At 38.0% G+C, this 16508-nt stretch overlaps 1 protein-coding gene across 2 annotated transcripts in view; it reads left to right on the plus strand.

Moving 5' to 3' along the window:
* FRY (FRY microtubule binding protein) overlaps nt 1-16508 on the plus strand; it is a 219990-nt gene that overhangs the window by 18064 nt on the left and 185418 nt on the right. For both annotated transcript variants that reach the window (XM_088159551.1, XM_088159552.1), the window contains exon 2: nt 9333-9509. The gene's annotated coding sequence lies outside the window, so the exon portion shown is untranslated. The remainder of the gene's footprint in view (nt 1-9332; nt 9510-16508) is intronic.

The raw sequence follows: 16508 nt of genomic DNA on the forward strand, positions 1-16508 counted from the left end.
GTCTTGGATAAACATGTCATTGGGGAATGTGAACTTGATAAATATACCTTTGAGAACAGACTGGTGAAGGTTACTTTTTGCAAGAAGGGACTTCTAGCTCAGCAATTAAAATAGAAGTGAAAATGATACAGATCAAAAGCTAATAACTGTAATTATCCTCAAAATTAAAAAGCACTTATCTTTTAGCATGGCCCCATCGTTAATGGGAGACTCTTCAGTGAATGGCAGCTGTTGTCTGGTCCTTGCCTTCCTGTTTATCCTTTTGAAATGAAAGTCTGAGGGCTGCAGAGGTTCCCCTCCAGATGTTGCAGTCAGCAGTTCTGCATGTGCTGCACTGAGCCAGGGTCACGGTGTTGGCAGCAGAGGTGCACCTTGTGTGACCAGTCCCACACTGTCCCGGGAGGCACTGCTGGATGGAGCTGATGTGGGATGGGGTTTGAGGTCTACTGCTCTGTTAAAATTACATTTCAAAATTACACACAGTGACGGAAAGCTGTGTAATTCCGTGAATGCTACAGACACCATTATTTTCCTTAATTAGCTCTTTAGAAGTTTCAGAGTAATATTTTGGAAAAAGCATTTAAGTCTGTCTGGTTTTGTGTGCACAGCTCGAACAAGGCAAAGGGGATATCTTCTTTTTAATAGATGAGTGAAGAGTTAGGCCTGTATTTCTGCTACCTGGTACTTGCTGTTTTTCTATTAGATATTTCCATAGAACTTAGATTTTTTTTCCTATGCCTTATTTCCCATATAGATTGCTAAGCATCAATAAATAAATTCTGTGTACGTTACTGTCTGTGATTTGCATACAGGGGAACATTATCACAGAAGCTGCATGCATTTGTTAGTTTTTGTTTCCATTATTTCTTTATAAGTAGTGGTTTGGGTTGGGTTTGGTTATTTTTCAGAAAAGCAGATAGTACTGAGTATTGCAAACCACAGATATTCTCAAGTTTTTCTTTCAAAACTTGGAACTGTATAATGTAGTTTTCCCGCCTTTTTTATGATAGAGTGGTAGACATTTATCAGAGGCTTCACTGTCAGAGACGAGCAGGTCTGGATCTTCTGAGCATGGTGGAGAAGAGCAACACATTAAGGACTCACTAATAATACTTTTGAGAAAAGGTTGTTTAGTCAAGATACATGTTCATCTCGTTTTGTTGGTGTAAGTTTTGAATAAGGTATTGTCTGCTTTATTCTGAAGCAGTTTGCTGGCAGCATGATTAATAGTGGTTTATTGTACAACCAAAAAAAGCAATACTGATTGCAAATATAAAGGCATTCTTACAGATACTTTCTGAATTGTTAATTTTCCTAAATGAAATCATCTTTAAAAGAATTTTACAACTGTCTCTTTTAAATTTATCTATTGTTTTGGAAATCTTTATGATTCTGATTCTTGATTTCATTTTTGAGAGTGCCATGGGCGTGACGTCTAGAAAGTGCACTAACTAAAAGCATTATTCAGAGCACTTGTATTATCAAGTCTAGGCACCTGGAGTTTGGTTTTGTGTTTTCTTTTTTGTCTCCTTTTTGGCTTTAAGTATTTTAATAAGTAGGTGGGCTGTAAACTGATTTGTATTACAACTAAAAATGACTTATGCTATTTTTGTTAGCCTTTTTTAATTATTCACTCTGAAGGAGTATACTTCAAGTATAAAGACATAGAAGATGGATGAGTCGATTCTAAGTCAAGAGGAGGCCTTGCTTGGTTGTTATTTATATTTATTATTCAATTTCTACTCTTCTATATCTAAAATGCTAAAGAGATACTTGAGATGGAAAAAGCAAAAAGTAATGCTGTACTAAAGAATTTGCCTATTAGACAAAAGGAAGTTTAAAGAGATGGCTAATTTTATGACACAAAGGGAAAGTACTGGCTGAAGTCGGTGTTTTGCTTCTTTTCTTAAACTACGTAGCTGCTGACAAAATATTTGCAGATCATGAAAGGGTCTCTGTAAAATGGGTTTCTGTTCTACACTTTTTGGTACCCATCTTTCAAGTTGTTTTTCACGTTTGTGCCTCCAAGTAAAGCTGAAAAAATTCAGGTCTTAATCTTGTTCAGGATGTTTTACAGACAGTGTAGGAGTTTCATCCAGAGTGTACTTATTGAAAGTTTCACAACCCATTGTCTGGGTCACTGAAGTTGCTTCCATATCTGATTAATCAAAACAGAGTGGAGAGAAAGTTTAGAAAAGTTATTAAATGAAATGCCATTTGAGAGATTGAATTTAATTAAAACTAGCAAAACAAAAGTATTAGTTCCTAGCTGAATACTATTGCTGCCAGCCACATCAAAGAAGACTGGTAAAATAAAAATCAGATTTTTGTCTCCAATTAAAAATCTGAGGTTTTAATAAGGGGATTCTTTTACATATTTTTATTCAAACGGACCTTCACTCTTGCTGTAGTCACCAAACCAGCACCTGATGTACCATTAGAGATGCTTGCAGTAGGAAGCCTTTTAGTCACAGGTAGAAAATTCCTTACTTTTTGAGCAATGAAGTGCTTTCTTTTCATTGCTTTGAGTCCCAATGAGGCCATCAGCACCAGGAGGAAATCAGGCCTGATGCTGGAAAATCAGATTCTGTCATCCTACATTCTTCTCTGTCCCACTAGCTCTTTTGTATTGGCTGTGCTCAAGTTTACCCAATGAAAGTTAAGGTGAAATAGAAGGAGGGTTGGGTTGTTTTGGTTTTGGGGTTTTTTTGTGATTGTTTACTCCTCTACCATAGACATTAGGACCCTTTTAGAATACTGTCTGATTGAGTCCTTTTCACTTCTGAACTCTTTGACAAATGCAAGTTATTCAAGACTGACAGGCAGTTTTGAGGTGAAACGTATCTAGAACTGCTGGGGTTTGAAACATTCTCTTATGAAATAATCACGAGAGTTTAAAACTAGAATGAGATGGCATTTATTGATGTTTACTCTCGAAGTATTTATCAGTGTTGAGCTCTCCAGAGAGTGTCTTGGAGCTGTCGGTGACCACAGTGGGGGACAATAATCCAGGTACTGTCACCCTGCTGGTAATCAAGGTTGATCCTAGCTTTCACTTAGCAATTTTCATAGTTGAGGTGTTTATTTTTTATCACTCTATCTTCTTTTCTATCAGTGAATTAAGTAAATGTCTTTAGGACCACAGAATGCTTTATAACAAACTGCCTTTGCTAATACTAATCAGGTCATACGGGTGTACAGTGTATCAGTAAGGTGAGCGTTTTGTCATTAATTAGGTAAATATTAAAGAAGCAAGTCATCCTATGTGTGATTGGTAAGAAATAGTCTGCCAAGTTGAGCTCTAGAGACTGTGTAATAACACATCAGAGAATAGTGCCTGCCTGTTGGTATGTTTATCAATCTATTCCACAGCATGAATGACGCACCTCAACTCTTCATTTAGTGTATTTACTAAATGAGTAGTTCATACTAAATAAGCATTTACTTACTGGATGAAGCAACATAGTTACCTGAGAAGGCTCCTGTGTAAGAGACAGTGTTCTGGGATGGGAGTTGAAGTCCAGGTGAAGAGCAGTACCAGTTGTCTGTGAGAGCATGAGGGGAAGGCAGGAGCGCTGGGGCTGCGTGCGCGCTGTCAGCTGGAGCAGCAGAAACGCTCACGCTGCCTTCCCGAGCTTTTTGCACCAATTCAGAGCTGCAGGCTGCACAGGCATGGCCAGGGCAAACCTGACACTCAGAGCAGTTATTTGGGTGGATGTGGGCAACCGATAGAGCTCTGCTCCTTCCAGCCCCCAGACCAAAAGCTTTGTGTTGTGTAGCTGTTGTGAAGCAAGCACAGGTGTTCCTGGTGTGGCACTGCACTTCATGGGCTGGCCAAGTGCATCCCTGCTGCTCTGAAGGTGTGCTTCTCTCCTCTGCATTAAATACTTTAAAAAATGAACAATATAACTTCTATATGAACACAAGTGGTCAGCATCCCCAGCTAAGCTTATTGTCTCATGGTACATAATCAGTTCCTGGCCAAATAGAGAAAGAAATGGAATTTGTGAAGGGTGGGAAAATCATTAACTGGAACAATTATGGACACAAGAGTGATACTATTTTGTGTACCCAAATAGTTTTGGGTAGGTTTGTGGGGTTTTTAATTTGGGGGTTTTTTTCATACACTACTGTTTGGCATACTGGTTTCATTGATTCTTTCACAGAATGTTTATTTATAAACCTTCAAAATAATGTATCCCATAATTATGCCTATTGTTAACCAGCACAAACTTAGTAAATTGATAGTTAATTGTATTCCTAAAATTGTCAACAGTATCTTTAATGTTTGCCTCACTTCCTTTTTTTTTTAATTTAACATCTTGATACGAAGATACTAGTACTGAACCTTTCTCTGTAAGTATACAACATATTCAGTTATTTAACCCAAAACATTTTTAACAGGATTTTATTGTAAGTGAAGATTTTTTCAGCATTTGGTGGGAAGGGAAGATTAGTGCAAGAATAGCAAGGTATTTACATGATCTTTTGCAGGGATTAACATGTTCTCTGCATCAATTATTTCTCTTAAGAATCATTATCATATTATGATCTCAGAACTAATTACCACTCTGAGTGAGAAATAGTTTAGCTGCTTTTGATTTATTCTTCTATGTTGTTTATTGCCTTCTTTTCTTAGAAAGTTATATTTCTCATTAAGAAAAGCAGTATTTCCCCTTGTACATCTCATTCTTTTTTCTCCTCCACCTTTAGTTGCAAAATGTGACTGGTGCAGTTGCTGTTTTGGATTCCTCCCTTGGGGTTGCTAAGCAGAGGAGCGTGGTTGCATAAGTAACCTGTTACTGAACAGGCTACTGCAGCCCTAATCAGCCACCTAATGACAGCCAAGACCTAAAGGAAATAACTCCTACCATGTACTGTTTGGATCCAGACATTTAACATGGAAAAAATGGAAATTTTTAAACATGGAAAAAATGAAACGTTGAATTTGTTTTAAAATAACAAAACAGATAAAGATATCAACCAGCAGATACTAGTATAAGGCAAGAATATAAATGTCTGAAAATAACTGTCTGAATAGTAACTCTTGAAAATAGAAAATGCATGTGCTCTATTGGGGTTTTTTTTCAGTTTTGAGGTTTGGGGATGTGGATTCAGTTTGGGTCCACCTCTGACTCCTTGGACTGGTTAGTCAGTGACCTCAAATGAACTGCATAGATTTTGTGAGGTGGTTTTTAGCTTGTTCTGTGCAATAAATATTTGACTCTTAATAATTCAGATCTTGACATTCCAAATCAAACTGATTTCTCCATCCCAGTTAAGTGGTATAATATAAATTACCCAAAGTAGAAGCTTGTGTGTAAATATTTGAAATAGGGTAGTAATGCTTTCTGACAAATAGTACCACAGATTTGTTTGGTAAAAAGTTTGTATGCATTTCTGCGTGTTCTGGAGATTGTTATCAAATGGATCATTGTTTATTAGCACCATCTTAAAGTTGATAAACATTGAAATATTAGGAGATAATCATATGAAGCTGCGTGTGGGAAAGAAGAGAAGCAGAAAGCAGGGCCTGGAAGGGTGGTGAGACAGTGGGTATGAATTTCAGGTGAGCAGACAGGATGCTGTGAAAACGAAACGAAGGAGATACAAAACTCTAGAGAGGTTAAAGGTGCAAAGAGGCCGTGAAAGGAGCAGGTTTGCAATAGCTGATGACATTTTTGAGAATAATTTTTTCCCTGTCGTTAAGATCAGCGAAGAAAAGCTCTTTTGTTGTTTTTTTGGGTTCTGGCCAGCTCTGGCTTAGCCACAGGGAGATAAAGCAGTCAGTTGCTCAACTGCTAGGCTGGTGGAAGCAGACAGACAGCTCTCTAAGATCTGCTTGTGTCCTGCCTGCCCTTTGCCTGTGGCTCTTCAGTGGTGGTTCAAGGACTGTGAGATGGCCAGGCTGCAGGTCTTTGCCTTTTGCTGCACAGCCAGGCACAGGCTGCTTTCCCCTGGTCTCACACACTGAGGGGCCAGGCAGCCCCCATAACCACCCTGGGTGTTCTTTCTCAGGAGCAGCTCTTCCCACCCATACCTCCCCCAGCACCATGGGAGCACACCCACCTCTCCATCTCAGCCCTCCTGCTTCCTCCTTCCTCTTCCTCTCTGCTCCCCACTGCAACTTCACATCTGCCTCTGCAGAGCTCTGAGCCGGCTTTGGGAAGCAGCTGCCAGGCTCTCTGGGCTAAGGGCCCTTGCTTCTGGAAATTAAACCATCTGGCTCTGCACAGTGTATGGAGTTTATATTTAGATCACCTTGTATCTGGCATCTGGACTTAATTCTGTGTGCTTGATGAGACCTGGTTGGAGCACTTGCTTTTGTGGATGATATTCTGCATAATGTATGCTTTGTTAGTTCTCAGTAGCCACGGTGAATAATGTTCCATAAAAAGAGTTGTTCTTTCTGTAGAGCTGTTGTTTCTGTCGGTGAGATCTGCATGCAAGGTGCAATTTATTATTGTTGCTTGTCAGAAGTATCAGACACAGACAGGGCTTGTAAAGAACATTTTACCCTTGAAATTAGATCAATTGTAAATATCTGCAAAGATGGGCTAATGCATGACAGATCCAGCAATACTGAGTAATCTCATATTAAACTATGTTGTGGTATATAGCTGAAGATTTTGTGCATAGGACTGAGTTGTGCAGTAGGTTTCTGTTTGCTTTTCATGTATTTTTTTCTGTAAAGGAATCTTTGTCATAGCTTCGGGATCCAACAACTGACTTTATTAAAAGTGCACAAAGTACCATGCTGCCTGAAGGCCAACAGAGGGTGCTGGAGTGATGCAGCTCTTACCTTCACTCATTTTTATTGGTTTCTGGAGAACAAGGTGCATTTTGACAAACCTTTTATTTGGTATGTCTTACTGTACAGCTATGAAGTTACTGCATTTCTTGTACATTTAATATCATAACTTTGATACTTCTAAAGATTATGACCTGTTATGGAGATTATTTCAGGAATGCACGTTTAGCAATAATAATTACAAGAACAATGTGTACCTACTTAGGGCATTTTAAAATTTTCTTTACTGCTAAAAAAGATACAAATAAATATTCTCCTTTTTCAGAAGAAAAAGTTGGACGTGGTGGAACTATCAATTATTTCTGTGACTTGTGTGTGTGTGTATATATATATATTATATAATGAGGCTGATGTAGCAAACCACAGATATGTGAAATTCATGGTTTGGTGTAAATAATACCCGGGTAGAAATAGCGTACTTAAAATGGAATTGTTCAAGGAGAATGAATAAAAAGTTAGATAGCATATGGCTTATCACTGTGCAACACTTCACAGTTAAATTATTTCCATACTATACTTTATTTCAGGTTCCTAATTTTTATCGTTGTTCAGGGTCTGGTTGTAGAGGAGACTGTGCCCTTTTTATACTGGACTGAAAAGGTGATGTGTCTGCAAAGAGTTGTAATATTTAGCTTGAGACTGCTTGTTTCAGGTTGTCCCTGTTCTTTGAAGTAATGTCCATGAAAGTCAGTAATTACACTGTATTACACAGAGTCTGGTATGGAAAGCTCTTCCTCCCTCTCCTCCTGACCATCCTCCTCCCCCAGAGCACAGGATAATGGCTTCAGGTTACCAGAGACTGAAAAGTGCAATTTGTCACAGAGATATGTAAAAGTAGGTGATTACTTCTAACATGCAGTCTCTTCTTACTGCACAGATGTGATGTCTGATGCATAAATCTGCTCTCTTGTGCTGATGATGATAACCTGAAGTATTCCATGTAATTGGGATTTCCTTTTATGATTTTAAAACTCAATAACCTATTTTTGTCCCAAAATCTTGTATATCTCTTGACAGCATCTCACAGGCATTAGCAGACTTCTCAGCAGGGAGATGAAAATAGGGTGGTTTCAGTAACCTGTCAGATCTACTGTCTGTTGTTTCTTATATTACAAAACCAAAAAGTATCTAAACAATGGAGCCTTATCTTTAAAATGCATCTAGAGTATAACATATTAAAAAATACCCAAATCTGAAGAAATATTGAAGGAGCAGATCTCAGCTGTGACTGTCCTATATCTCTGAGTGACTTTACTTAGATGCCACAGTTTGATACTCTTAACGTTCAGGAAACCTGATAAACATGATAGGGGAGAATTACTCAGAGTAGTGCTGCTTTAAGTGTAGACAGAAGTACTATTGTGTTTTTATAGACATCAGCTGCAACGGGCTATCCAGAAGGATAAAGGCAGCAAAAAAGATAAATCAAGATGTATAACCCATTTAATAATGCATGCTGAAGTGGCAAGGGTGTCAGGGGAAGGGTGGGGAGAAGGAGACAGGTTGTAAAACACCTCCTTATGAGATAGGCGACTACTCAGTATCATTTGTTAATATCAGCTGAGGAGATCTTTTAATTATATGCTCTGTCAAACATTTGACAAGTCGAGGGGGAGATGGACTGTCCTATTTGCTGCCATAGAGTTGTAGTATTCAGGTGGAGATTCACTGTTCAAGAGACTGCTCTGACAGCACTGTGGCTGTCCAGACAAGTGTGTCTCTGTCCTTGGAGATATTCAATGCTTTGGTTGGACAAGGCCCTGGTAGCTGCACTTCATGTTCAAGTTAGCAAACAAGGTGTATTATGCATGTCACAGATTTACACAGCATCATCTCTCCTTGAGCTCACAGAGAATATTCAAACAAGATTCAACTTGGAGTTGGTAATTCAGCATTATGGGCCTCTGGGCATAATGCTTCCCCTCCCTCCAAAGTGTGGTATCTGCATCTGCTGCCAGTGGTGGTAGTCTCAGCTTTAGAGGCTTTTGGCAGCCAGGTGCCTGTATTTGCACCAAACAGGAATATAATGTTTCCTGTTCTAATAGGGACCTTGCAGTTATACCCAAATAGATACCGAAGCACATTCCTACTTTCAGCACTTTTTTTCTCTCATAGGCACCATTCTGTTTGCTTCTCCTTAAGGAATTACAGGGTAACTCAGTTTTTGCTGTTGCTTACAGCTTCTGACCAAAAATCTAAAAAAAAAAAAAGTCTAGTTTAAAGTCTAGTTTATACTTCATATTGTCAGTGTAAAGACAAGTTGTAATTTAAAAAAAAATATGACATTTGTATATAATTTTTTCTCGCTTGTTTTATGTCTCTATCCAAGAACATGAACTCCTGGTAAGAAAGCATGCAATAATTCTTTTAATGGCATCTGTTATGAAATGTTTGGTAGATAAATACAAATTTTAACATCACGTTTTAAGACATGGATTTCTTTTAAACCTTTTGTTTAATCTGGGAGCAGTAATATGTCACATTGTCCAGGTGACTGAGGGTTGGCTGTTATTTTTCCTAGGTAGTTGTGATGGCTCACAAAGGAAAACAGTGATCTCCAGGAAGCAAGCAAGATAGCATCCAGACTGCTTGCAGTTAACCCATCTCTGTCTGAACTAGAAAACCATTTATGAAAAGTACACTGCAGAATTAAAGCATTAAGAAAGATCACTGCTGGAAACTGTTGCTTCAGGGAAAGGTAAGACTTTGCATTAATTATCCAGTCATAGATTTATATGAGTTTTTTTCTGGCAAGACTGATAATAAATTCTAGGTGTTAATGCATTTCTTTATTGAATAGATTTGGCAACTATTCTAAAATTTTTGGTAAGTAGTTAAAAGTATTTTGCATAGGTGTGAAGAATATAAAACATGCAGATTGGAATTTGGAATTTCTTGTATATGTGGTTCTTACCAAAAAAATTGTGAGCATAAATTTAAATATTTGACAATGACAAGTTTTGGGTTCTTATGGCTTTAAACATGAATTGCAAAGCTATATTAAGATCATCACATGTGACATGAGACTGTGCATACTTTACTACGGATGTTTGTGGATTCTTTGTCTTAATGTTGTTGAAAGCTGCCAAGCCATTACCAGGAGCTGAAGAAACCTGTGGCTTTTGACTAATCTGATACAGTGCAAGTGTTTAGTTAAAGCCTTCCTGGGGCTGAAATTCCTTGTAGTAAAGAGCTGGCTGTACTTGGTTTTGTAAATGCTGATACGTTGCTGGAAAACAGATGAACAAGCATTTTGCAAGTGTAATAGTTAAAAGATATAAAATAGCTGCAATTGCTGCCATGCATTTATGTATCAAGGAGCCAGGGGAAAAATATACAGCAACATGAGTACATCAGTGTCCTCTTGAACAAAACAAAGCTTTTCTTTTCCTACTAGAAAGAAGGTTGTATTTGTTTAAAACTACTGTTAGGCTGTGTTTAGTCCTTCTGTCATACAAATAAGATTTATTAGAGACAATTAATTTTGCTATGTAATCGGCTATAAGCCACATCAGATTATACTATTAGCAGAATTTCTCCTGGAGTACTGGCTTCTATAGTGCTCCCAGTTCTACTCCAACAGAGAGTGAAATATTTTCTTTTGCTTTTAAAGAGCAGTACTATAAAGATTCTTGACAGGGTCACAGCCTTTTCAATCGAATAGTTATGTTATTTTCTTTGTTGATTGCTTAAATGCAGATATTTCTATTTCAGCTTTCCTAGATTTTTGGGTGGTGGTTTTAAGTACATTGGGACAATTATTATAAAGCCATTTATTATTCAGTGCTTACTTTATTGTTTTATGTAGTGTGGTTTTTATCCAAGACAGTGCAGATCAAAACAAGTAAAAGGATGCATTTATGCTGTAGAGCACAGAGATGTGTAAACGTGTGATATGTATTCTGGTGATTTTCATTGCCTAGAGATAAGCTGCTGTGTATGCCAGAGATGTGTATCTTCCAGCTGACATGCAAAGAGCTCCATTTGGCCGAGTCTGTAAGTTCTCTCTGGCTTGAGGTGGGGCTCTAGGACACACCTTCACAGCAGCATGTCCAGTTTCAACCTGGTGCATGGTTGGAACAAGAGGAAGTTCCCGTGACAGTCACTGAAGGGTGTAAGGGAGACTCTGCCTCCTGTAGAGCAGTGCAGCCCCACGAGTCCAGAGCACAATCCCAGAGCTCCAGGCACAAATCATTGCACCACGTGAGCCAGGAGGGAATGAGTGCCTGAGGACTCCGGTCTGGAAAAGTACCACTATTGGAATAACAGGCTGGTAAGCTGGGAAATGCAGGAGCTGTTTCCTAGACTACCTTGCAGCTGGAATTCTAAGACCTCCAGGAAATAGTAGATCTGACCACTTCGGGGTTAGTTTACCTGTTTTACTGTGCCTTCAAAGAACTGCTTATACTAATGTTTCTCCTTCATGAAGCAGTTGGAGAAGATACAACCTCTCAGCAGTTAAGCTAATGGCTTCTGAGTGGAAATGGTATCTCATGACAGGACTCCCACTCCAGTGAATACAAATTTGACATATTAGCAGGTGTCTTGTAAGCATCCTTAAACTCAGAGATGGAACTGTGTGAATATGTAAACATATTTGTGGGCTTCTATTTTCTAAAAGGAGATGAGACCAAATGGCATAATGAGCTATTGTGAAATTTCTTCTACAGTTTAGAAAAACTCCCAGGGAACTGAGGGACTGATTTAGTTCCATTTAAATAGAGCAGTGGGGTTTTTTTAATCACACTGGTTGCATGTCAGAAAAATTAGCAGTACTGAAGTCTGATGAATGTGTGACCTATTATCTTCCCATAGATCTCTCAGGTTTTGGAGGATGACAGTGCTGTCCTCAACAAGAGAGTGCTAGAGAGAGAAGAGATCATATCTGTTGCTACTCATAAATACAACTGTCTTACTTTCCCTTATTTATTTTAATGCTTCACTGTAAATTTATGCTATTTGTTTTATTTAATCTGATGATATTTTAATAGTGTATTTGTCCAGCTGCAGATTGAAGTCAATTAGTTCTGTGCCTTTGACTTTTAGAAGTAACAAATGAACACGGTGTATTTAGACCCAGCAAGGCATGTGACAAGCTATCTGGCAGTAATCTAGGAATGCAATTAATCGTGTTTAATTATGCACTTCATTTGCTAGGCTAGAGTTTTAAAATTTTGCAAGGTGGAAACCTCACAGGACATAAAAGTTCAACCATTTTAGGTTTTTTTTGCTACTTTGACTTCATTTATCAGAGTTTGAAAATTTTATGGATTGTAGAAATCCATAATTTCCTCCCTTAGTTAATTGTGAAGCCTGTGTTACCTAGGAAGTTCCTGATATTTACTTAAGTTCTGATAGCAAGCATTGGTTTACTGAGAGTCAAAGAAAAGTGCAGATCCCAGCAGCTGTAGGTTCAGGAAGTTGTTCTCCATTTCGATTTCCCTTCTTGGAAGGCCTGGCTCTGTGGAAGATCCAGTTCTCTAACTGCCTGAACAATGTACATCTATACATGGATTATAGTACTTCACAAAATGGAGAATGAGATGCTGATACAGGTCTGACTGATACAGGAAAATAAGTGAGAGCTAAGTGTCCAAGAACTGACATGGAACACAAATATAGCAGTAGTTCAAAAAAATAAAGCAAGAAAAAAGCCCGAGAGAATGAAGAACTAAAAATAGACTTGTTTTGTTATTTTTAGGCATTCCTGCTGGTTGCATAGAAATCACTGAACTTAAAAGGTCATGCTACCAATGCTCAGTACCTTTCACGCATTCATTTTAATCTAGTGCAGAGATCCAAATGAAGACTGACACTTGGAATTTGAGGGAGGCAATATAATTTTCTCCTCATTAAATATATCAGTGTTCTAGCTTGAAATCTGTTCTGGGAAGGAGATCAGCATCATGCATCAAATTGAAGCCAACAGTATTGATACTGACTTGAATCAGGTGATATTTTAAGCTGATAAGCATTATTTAATATTGCCTAAGAGTGGATTTTGGTTTTCCTTTCATGTTAAGGAACTGTAATAGTTCAGAAAAGGAGTTTGGCATTATTAATTCCAGAAGAATTCTTAAGAATATCTATATCTATAAGATGCGTGAGTGCTTAAGTAATTTGGTTTTTGCTTTAGCTTTTTGGTTTCTTAAAAACCAGGGGTGGGTGGGGAGGGGAATAAATAAAAGAAAATATTTTTCTTGAAGTGTGACTAGCATGAAAGATATCACAAAATAGGCAGCAATTCTAACTGCAAATGCTAAAAAAAAACCAAAAAACCCACCCCCCAAAAAATCCCCACAAGATGAACAACAAAATCACAGACAGTATGCTGTTATTTCCAAAGTAAATATTTTACCAAATAGGTTTTTGATACAAGGAACAAGATGTGCAAGGAACAGGATGTGATACATATCCAGTACAACATTTTAAACACATTTTAAACATCCTGGCTTTTCCTTGGTTATATTTAGATAAAGCTTAAATGGTTTCACTCAGTGTTGTTTTGCTTTGATTAAAACAGACAACATTTTACCCATGTAGGTGGCTTATTTGGGGGCTATTTTAAGTATATGCAATTTTTTCTCATGCATATAGTAGAATAAGAAGAAGGCTTTCATCCTCCATTTCCCTCTACAGAGAGATGAGCTAAAAAGTCCAAAGGTGCAGATATACTACTTTTTCTTTCAGTGCCGATGTGCTATTTTGGAATATGTGCTGACCTACTTTCTGTGTTTCCAGAAAGCAAGCTGAAAAATTCTAGCTTAGGCTGCAGACTTGGATTTATTTTTCAGTGTATTTTTGTACATACTTTCACACAGATATGCACACACACACACATTGGCTAATGTGGGGGTTGATATACAATAGCAAATCACGATTGCCAGTTTTGGTACAATTTCAAACCAATGGCAGCAGAAATCTGCTGCTAGACACCTTCCTTGAAAGGATTTGACAGGAGGATATTTTCAATCTAGTGGTGCCATTATTTAGAATTACATGATAAGATAGAAAGTTTTCAGTTCCCACTTCAAATAAATTTGATACATAAATAGAATCATCCAAAACTGCAGTGAAAAATGCTGTAAGAATTTCACTATAATATTTTTTACTGTTTCTTCAGCATTTTCTTAGACACTGAAAGATACAACCCCTTTGAATCATTTACTATCCCTCCATGCATCTCTATACAGCACTCTGGCCATCAAAGAAAGTTCAGCCCATTAGTTTGCCATTCCCAATTAAAATAATGATACATAAAGCTTTGGAATTGTATGAACAAATTAGGAGAAAACAAGTAATGGGAGATGAAGCCCTGCTCTGTCCTCTGCTTAGGGCAGAAAAAATTTATCAGGTTTGGCAACTCTGTGCTAACTTCTGAGCTTTCCCCAACAGAGTAGCTCTGCTGGTGGAAGAAAATTGTTTTTAGTGTATTGTACTTCACTCACAGTTACTGTAGTGCAGAAGGTCTTGGTGTGGTGTTCCTCTCATCTAACCTGTGTGAGAATTCAAAGGGTAAGCATCTGTCAGTCTCAGTAAAAGGCTGCAGTTAAGGGGAAAATACAATTTCCCCTCTCCTCAGGTAGAGGAGATGAATTCTGCCTTGGAGAGGTTACATCTCTATCTCTCTGTTAACTACAGGTGGGGTTTAGACTTTGGCAACTTTATCCTTGAATGCGTGCAGCTAGGTGTGGGAAATGCAGTCTCCTTTCTTTGTATATACCACAGTGTCCTGATGTTCTGCAGGGAAAGGCAAGACAGTGTAAGTGAGGCCTCAGAATATCATGAATGGTAGGTCTGAATCTTCCTATGACTGACAGGCATCTTACTTCTCCTGAAAATATTATGGCCTCTTTAAGCTAGCTGTGGATATGTTGCATTTTTCTAAGACATTTAAATTGCTACTTCTCTTCTTTAAATTTACATTGTATACCTTAAAGACTATATACAGTACTTCTAAAAACCTGTCTCTTAAATCTTCTCTTATAGTTGATAATTGAGATGAGTTTTAGCTCTACCTGAGAGTTAAAGGTTCTACACTTTCAAAGCTTTTTCATCTATTTTTTAAGCATTTGAATGTGGTAAAATTTTCACTTGGTAAGTATCCTCAGCAGTTCTACTATTTTGCAGGGTGTCTAAAATTGGTGAGATATTAGTTAATAATCACGTTAAATCAGTATTACAGCCTGATAGTCATATGTGAATTGCCTAGTTAAGTACTCATGGTAGAACAAAGCATGTTCTTAAGGCTGTTACATGGAAGGTAACTAAGCGTAGATAGATGGGTTACAAATACAAAAATGACCAGGGTAGTAACTTGAAGGAAAGCCAAGGGGCAATTTAAGAAGCTTCTTCAGCTGGGCTGTCAGTGTGATGCTACAATATAGTGGTACCAAAATATTGTATCCAGTGTCTTAATATTTCCACTTAACCAAGAGGTATAAATAAGGGGGAGAGTTCAAAAAAGAAGCCTGTGGAATTTTTGAGGGTCTGGAGAGGAAAAAAAAAGAAGAAAAAACTTTTATATTGTGAGGCTTCAAGAGTTCAGTTGTATAAATTTATAGAACAGAATTTTGCACAATGAGCTGATCATCATCTACAAATTCTTGTATTTTAAAAAGCCATCTCAAAGCAAGTAGTTTTTCTGCCTTATAAATAAAGGCACCTGAATGTTGAAGCTGAACTAGCTTCATACAAACCAAATTTTTCTCACAAGAAGGAAATATTAATATTGAAATAGATGAGTTGTCATATCTTCTGCCAAAGCAGGAGGGATAATCCTATGATTGTGGGACAGGCACTCCCAAAAGCTAATTTTATCCTTGCCATTAATCAGTATAGTTAGTGGAGAGGCAAAGGCAAGGGCCCAGCCCTAAATCAATGTCTCTATCCATGGGCTATAAAACAAGAATTGGAGAATAGGCTCTCAGGCTGAAATTAGGCTTTGTGATTTAATTCATATGAGTCCCCAGTACTTTCCAAAAGCCTGTCCTTAGCTGTCTGCAGCCTCCTGTATGCAGTTGGTCAGGCCCTCATTTACACCGATCTCTTGGGTTTTGTGTTCCTGTGCTGTGTTCTTTCCCATGCAAGATGTGTCCTGCTTGTTAGACTAGAGAAACTTTTCTGGAAATCTCATTTCTGCTGAAGTGTGATCTGAACTTCAACCATTTCTCCATGTGCTTTTGTGTAGGAACCAAGGGAATCTCTGGTTATGTAGGTCCCCTTGGACCCTTTATTATTTTGCACCTTCTCGAAAATGATTTCTTACATTTGCACACTATGCCAAAAGAGCTGTTCCCTCATATTGCTGTTTGGATCAAGACTTGTAAAGATAGCCCTCAAATAATTCTCTCCAGAATAATAATAATTCTCTCTCCCTAAGAAAGATAGAAATTATACTGCACCAGCAGTGCAAAGTTCCACGGGTAGGTCTGACCCTTGCTCTGGTACTTTTTCACTCCCATACCTGTAATATGTCCTCAATGCAGACTCACCTAGCTAAGTTTATAGTGCTAACATGATAGTAGTGCTTAACTACAGAAAGGTAAGGGCAGTGATTCCCAACACAAACTGATTGAAGGACTTACTTTACTGACATGTGTCTCCCTGAAAAGAATTCATTTCTACAGTATTACAACTTTTTATTGGATGTTTGCATAATTACAGAAGGCTTCAAGAATGTGTTTGCCTGTTCTAG

This window comes from Sturnus vulgaris, chromosome 2 (assembly GCF_052056855.1).
Source record: "Sturnus vulgaris isolate bStuVul1 chromosome 2, bStuVul1.hap1, whole genome shotgun sequence".
NCBI lineage: Eukaryota > Metazoa > Chordata > Aves > Passeriformes > Sturnidae > Sturnus > Sturnus vulgaris.